The sequence below is a fragment of the Drosophila nasuta genome, unplaced genomic scaffold (genome assembly GCF_023558535.2).
Source record: "Drosophila nasuta strain 15112-1781.00 unplaced genomic scaffold, ASM2355853v1 ctg18_pilon, whole genome shotgun sequence".
In the NCBI taxonomy this organism is placed as follows: Eukaryota; Metazoa; Arthropoda; class Insecta; order Diptera; family Drosophilidae; genus Drosophila; species Drosophila nasuta.
Window position 1 is genome coordinate 100,712 of NW_026869412.1, and position 7,477 is coordinate 108,188.

Genomic DNA, 7,477 nt, shown 5'->3' on the forward strand with positions numbered 1-7,477 from the left:
TTTGCTTGTTTCTCCTTTACATCTCTTTCCGTCGTCACGCTTCGTTGACCGCAATGTATTTTGTTTTTGTTTTTTCCGCGAACACATGCACTGGAACTTATTCTTCTGTCTGCGTTGGCTTTTGATTTATTAAAATGCGTAATATGCTTCGTAGTTCTGGATGTAAACACAAAATACAATCGTCATTTCTCTCAGTGCACAGCTGCGCCTCAACACAAAAGCGACGCTACATATGTACACGTTTTCTTGTGTCTGTGTTAGTAGACGCACTGCCATAAGACGAATTTGAGCACCCCTGTTCTAAAGCTTTTGTCATCTGCTCAACCTCTGCTGTGTATTGGTAAGCAGTTTTGTTGCGTTGCTGTAGATTCATCAGTTTAGCTGATAATACTTCTACAGTTTCGCCTTTGACATTGCTCTGTAGTCCGGAAATGATTTCTGATATAGTTGTTTCATTTCCGACTAAATTTCTGGCAACACCTTTTAGCTTGGTCTTTATCATTGACACAGCTAATTGTTCGTGTTCGCCTTTTATTGCATCGACAATGTTTAACGCATCAAGAAAACTTGTTAAAACGCATCGAAAAATGGTATAAGCTTTGATGCTGTATTTATGAATTCGATATTGGATTGTGCCATTGTGACTGTTTTGATTTCTATTACACTTGAATGTGTATCAGAATCAGAATCTACAGTTGACATTAGAATGGCCGGGATGGTAAGATTTGCCAAGTCTTGTTCTTGGACTTGTATATCTTCCTCTGTACTAGCCTCAAATTTTACTGGTGTATTCAGAATAGACGGCACAGTTAGATTAAGATTATGTTTCTCCTTTATACTTTGGAGATTATTTCTTAATCTTGTCAATAACCTTGACGTTTCTGACCAATGTTGATCGGTTAATACGTCTTTATGATTATAGATTAATATTCGTGCTTCATTGAAGCAGTCGATTAGGGTTATTGCGTGTCTATCTACTGTGTCTCTGTGAGTTGGTCTATTCTGAGTCAAGCATTTGTATGCTTTTTCAAATCTGATTTTTATATTATGGATTCGTTCAGAAAGTTCTGACCATTCCATAATATGGGCTAGTAAGTTGTTCCTATACGAGGTTTAGTACTTGAATACCTCGTAGTTAATTTCCTCAGATTTCTCGTTAAATACCGTCATAATTTCTATGCCAGGTATTAACTTTAATAATTGAGCCTTTTCTTTATTAGATAGGCCAATAAATGGGGAGAAATCTAGGTCATATGTCCTCATATATATACTTTCGAAATTACATATATACGTGGGACTATATGACACGATGAAATTAACTCTTTTGACTAGGTCTGGGTCTCTTAACAAGACTTTCTTTAAACTTCTCTTTGCTAATTTACTCATAGCTTTTTTTTGGAGTATTTTTATTTTACTTCATTAATTGACACGAGAGTGTCTGTACATATGGCCGAGAGTCTCTTAAAAACTCCGGCTCATATTTCAAAATACTACCTATTAAGATTGTGTGTTTCACTCTAGTGGTGAGATTATTTTTCTTGATCATATATATATATATATAATTCAATTTTTCAATTCATTTTTCTTTATTAATAATCATTAATCATTCTACGATTTTCTTCATTTTTGTTCGTTCGCTTAATTATATTTCATTATATTTAACTTCATTTATAGTTATAATATGTGCCTTGCTTTTTTTTTAAATTCTGTCCAAGTCGTTTGCTTGGCTCGCATATCTTTTTTTTCAACATTTATTATGCAATTTATACAATCTATAAAAGCAATTATTATTACAATTATTAATAGCATGATATTGACGAATTCCAAATCTATGTTATTTGGTTCGACTTTATTTATTACGTTAGCAGTGGAATCCACTGTCTTAACGTCTACTAACCCCATATTAGTTGGATTAATTTCTCTTAATTCAACTATGTTTTTATATGGGTCTTCTTCAGAATATTTACTTATTCTATTTGTGTCTATAGACATTAATTTTTTCTTAAGAATTTTGTCTTTAATAAGAATTCTGTTTCTTCATGTTATTGTTATTCCTACATTTTAATTGAAAATTCTCATTTAGTTACGTTTTCTTTAACAGTTTCCTACCTAATTTTTCGTACAGCTATACGGGCTGCACTACTATCGAGCAAAAAGGTGTTTCGCACGATTATACAATTGTTTTATATTAATTAATTATATTATACTATATTCTATATTCAGCATTCGTTGATTCCTGCACTCTTTGTAGTGCTGCCAGCTTCTGTGCCCTCTGTGGCACTGTCGGTTCCTTGGCCAGCTTGATGCGCGTGGCGTTGCCGGTGCTGGGTTGGCACAGGCTTTTTGTTTCTTCTATTTGCTTGTTGATTCCTTCATTTGCGTTTTGCTTCTTCTATTTGATTGTTGTTGGCCAGCGTGATACGCGTGGCGTTGCCGGTGCTGGGCTATGGCACAGGCTATTGTTGTTGTTGTTGTTGTTGTTGGTTGCACGTCGCAACGCAATGTGGGGAGTAGAGCGGTCCCTCGCAGTCAACAGGACATCTTTTTTGTACTTTTGGCACAACTGCTGGTATGTGGGCGGGAACTGATTTTAGTAAATTCCTTATTTGATTGTTATTGTCAGAGTGAGAGTTAGAGTGAGAGGCTTTTTTAACCCTTAGGTTCTCTAAGAGGTGGTCCAGCTCAGTTTGTAATTTCTGTGCTGTTGACCATGCAGGCGGTGGCGATTGTTTATAGATTAGCCACTTTAGCTTGGCTATTCTTTTATTAATCTTGTGGTTTAAACCACCGCGCTGCTTGTCCATTACTCAACTCTTACTCACTCAGATTTTATTTCCTTTGTTGTTCATCAGTTTTCTTTTCAGTTTCTTTGCCAATGTTGTTTGCCGAATTGCTGTTCCTGTTGCAGATGCCTCTGTTGTTGTTGCAGATGTCGCTGTTGTGTCTTAATCCAAGACCGCTGTCACGGTCGCCATGTTATATCAACGTCGCTGTTGGTAGTTCAATCTTTTAGCTTTTGAAGTTCAATTGAATCAACACGTGCACGTCAGTGCAGTTTAGGTTTTGTTTTCATGATGTTCATTTATTCTGAGTAAAATATTCTCTTACCCTAAGTACATAAGTTCAGCGCGCACTGCGCTGCCGGTTCAGCCGGCAGCGGCGCGGCTGCATTATATATTACTTATATGTATATACTTATATGTCAATGGACAAGCATGCTTTTGTCTTACATAAATTCTTTAGAGTGAGAGAGTGTATTATGCACTTATGCATAGGGCACTGGCGGTCAGCGTGCATATGCTGACTTAGCCGAATTCGCACAAGCGGCGGATCATGTTACGCGCTCACTTGAGTTTGTTATTGTTTATTATGATTTGTATGTGGCTGCACAAAGTGTTGCCGCCACATAAGTGCCAAACACAGTGTACACTCGATACAAATGGTAATCACAGTGTACACCTGATATGTATGACATATGTGCATATTACAATTTACACCATACAATTTACAATTTTTTATTCACAATACAAACTGAACGAAGATCGTTCAAATCATAACACAAAAATAAAAGTGAAACAACGTAAAAAATTAAAACAATAAACGCACTGCTAATCACAGTATAACGTTCTCCAATTCTGCGATTCCTACGGGACCCTCCAGGATAGAAGGAGCAACCCAGCTACTGGGTTAAGCACAATAAAAAACATAAAAAGAATCTTTAATCCATTTAAATCATTTCATTACTGCATACAAACTCTAAACTGTCACAATAGTGCTTGTCCTCCCATCTTTCATAAAACATCTAACACTAATAACATGCAAGACGAATTATCTGACGCAATGGCAGCAATGGGTTTAGGTAGTGCAGGACCTAGTCGTCCTAGAACCTCCCAACCTTTAGCTAGTACCCCGATTATAACACCGGAGCTTGAACGAGTAATAGCATCTATGATCGATGTTAGAAGGGACGAATTAATAGGAGCAGAAGTTGAAGAACAATTCACCGATATCCCATATGTTCCACCACCAAAGGGTCAGGAGTTCGAGAAGTAGCCAAACTAATCAAAAACTTTTCAGGGGAACAAACCAAATTTGCCTCCTGGAAGAATAGTGTAGACAGAGTAATGGAACTATTTACAGGTCACGAAAATACACACAAGTTCTATGTAATGACTCTAGCCATACGAGAAAGAATAGGTGAGGCAGAAACAGTACTAGACGCTCATAATACACCACTAAATTGGAAGGCTATGTCCAAATGTCTGACTGCAGAATATGGTGATGAACGAGATCTTAAAACTCTGGAATACGAGCTGTTCTCGCTAAGATAAGATCGTATGTCGATTGCGGAATTCTACAAAGAGGTCTATAACCAACTATCTCTGATTCTCAACAAGGTAGCTGTTCAAGAAAACACTCCCGATGCCGTTCGAGCTTTGACTACTAGTTATAGAGGCAAAGCTCTTGACAAGTTCGTTCGAGGTCTTAATGGAGACCTGCCACGCTTACTGGCTATCAAAGAGCCTAGGGACCTTAGCCATGCACTTTATCTGTGTAATCTACTTCATAATCAAGAACATAGAAATAAATTCTCAACCAAAGTAAGACCACCTTCTATTCCACCTAAACAGTTCCCGAATCAAACGTTCGCCAGACAACAGCCAGTGAGAACGTACAACAACAATCAAGGCCAATTCAATCAAGGCCAATTCAAAAATTTCGACCAAAAATTCCATTATGCACCAAAACCAATCGTTTATCAACCCCAACAATACGTACCACAACAATTTTATGCACCCAGACAAACTTATGCAGCGCCTCCGCGCCCCTTAGCTGCAAAACCACAACCAAGACCAGAACCAATGGAAGTTGACAGTTCCATTCGATCAGCCAAGATCAACTACATGAATCGCCCACAAGCAAACAACTTTGTTGGCAAACGTCCACCCCCACTTTCTGGTCCACCACCAAAAATACAACGACAATTCCATATTAATACAGGTGAACCAATCGAACAAATTTTCGAAGAGCAAAACGACTCTTATAACCAGGTTGAAGAAGAGGCAGCCCCATATGCACAGTATACAGATGAACAAAATTACTTCGCCGTCATAGACTAAGAATTGTATGACTCAGCAGAATATCCGCAATATAATCCAGAAATTGAAATAACAGAATTGTCAGATGTGAATTTTTTAGCTTAAATCGTTCCTCTCTACCATATTTTCAATGTAGGACGAGGAACGGAAATCAGCTCAACTTTTTAATCGATACAGGTTCAAATCAGAATTACATACAACCTTCATTAGTAGATAATCCCATCTTAATTATATCCCAATAAGATTTTTCATTTTACCTACTCTCAAAACTTTCCATGGCATTTTAGGTAATGATACCATGAAACAACTCAACGTCGTTATTGATGTAAGAAATGACATCTTAAAAGTAAATGGCGGCAGACAAATTCGTATAAAGCAATTACAAACTCAGTCCGTCAACAACATAAAAGTACGAACGGATCACATGTCCGAGAGCCAGAAAACAATTATAAACACTCTGTCGCATACTTTCAAATCACTTTTTGCTGAGCCAGACCAAAAACTGACCTACACCACTAACGTAATAGGAGAAATAAGAACATCTTCAGACATCCCAATTTATACAAAACATTATCCATACCCTGTGTCTTTAAAGCAAGAAGTCGAAAAACAACTTAAGGACATGTTAGACGATGGGATCATCAGACCCTCTCGTTCTCCGTACAATGCACCAGTTTGGGTTGTACCAAAGAAATTAGACGCATCAGGGCAAAGAAAATATCGAATCGGCATAGATTACCGAAAATTGAATATGGTAACAATCTCTGACCGATACCCTATGCCTGAGATTGGAGAAATCATCGCTCAGTTGGGAAACAATAAGTTTTTTTTCTGTTCTCGATCTAAAAAGCGGATTCCATCAAATCTTGCTAAAGAAAGAGGATATAGAGAAGACAGCATTCGCCGTTAATGGAGGAAAGTACGAATTTACTAGACTCCCTTTTGGCTTGAAAAACTCACCTTCAATATTCCAAAGAGCTCTAGACGACATTCTGAGAGATCATGTTGGAAAAATCTGTTACGTCTACATTGATGACATTATCGTGTTTAGTAAAACCGAAAACGAACATGCTCATCATCTAGAACAAGTGTTTGCAACACTTCAGAGCGCTAACATGAAGGTTCAAATAGACAAATGCGAATTTTTCAAGAAAGAAGTCAATTTCTTAGGCTTTACAATTTCAGACAAAGGCGTAAAAACTAATTCAGAAAAAGTAAAAGCAATTTCCGAATTCCCTACTCCTACTTCTCTCAAAGAACTCAGATCATTCTTAGGCCTTTCAGGTTACTATCGACGATTCATAAGGGATTATGCTAAATTGGCAAAACCACTCACACGATTACTTAGGGGAGAACCCCGTAGAGCGTCGACGAAATCATCAGAAAAAGTAAAGATTCACTTAGATAACGAAGCGGTCCAAGCTTTCAGTAAGCTCAAAAATACACTTAGCTCAGCTGGCGTTATGTTAAGCTATCCAAACTTTGCGAAAGACTTCCATCTGATCACAGATGCGTCAAATTTTGCAATTGGAGCAGTGCTTGAGCAAGAAAGTAGACCAATTACGTTCATATCTCGCACCCTGTCAAAGACAGAAGAGAACTATGCAACAAACGAAAAGGAAATGTTGGCTATCGTATGGGCTTTACAAAGTTTAAGAACATATCTCTACGGTTCCGCAAAAGTAATAGTTTACACAGACCACCAACCCCTTACTTCCGCATTGGGCAACAAGAATCATAACGGAAAGCTTAAACGTTGGAAAAGCTATTTGGAAGAATTTAACTACGAGTTAAAATATAAACCAGGTACATCTAATGTGGTAGCAGACGCATTATATAGAATCCCCGTAAGAAATGAAGTCAACACCCTACCGTCTTCATCAACAATTCATAGCGACGAAAGCTCGCCCCACAATCTCATCTACTCAGTAGAAAGTCCGATTAACGTTTTTAAAAATCAACTAATTCTCCATACCAATGATACACCCTCGTACAAATTTGAAGTTCCATTTCCCGGTTTCCATAAGCACATTGTATCAAGACCTGAATACACCGAAGCTGATTTGATAGAAATCATTAAGGCCAGGTTAGACCCGAAATTATTAAACGGAATATTCACTTCCGAAAATATAATGGGGAAAATTCAAAATATCTACTCATTACACTTCAGCTCATACAAAATTAGATTCACCCAAAACCAAGAACTAGACGAAACCTCTGAATCCAAACAAAATAATTTGATAGCTTCAGAACACAAAAGAGCACATCGCAATGCTAAAGAAAATAAAGAACAAATTTTAAAGAAATATTTTTTCCCACAAATGCAGAAAAAAGTTAACGCAATAGTTAAAACATGCTTAACATGTAAAGAGGCTAAA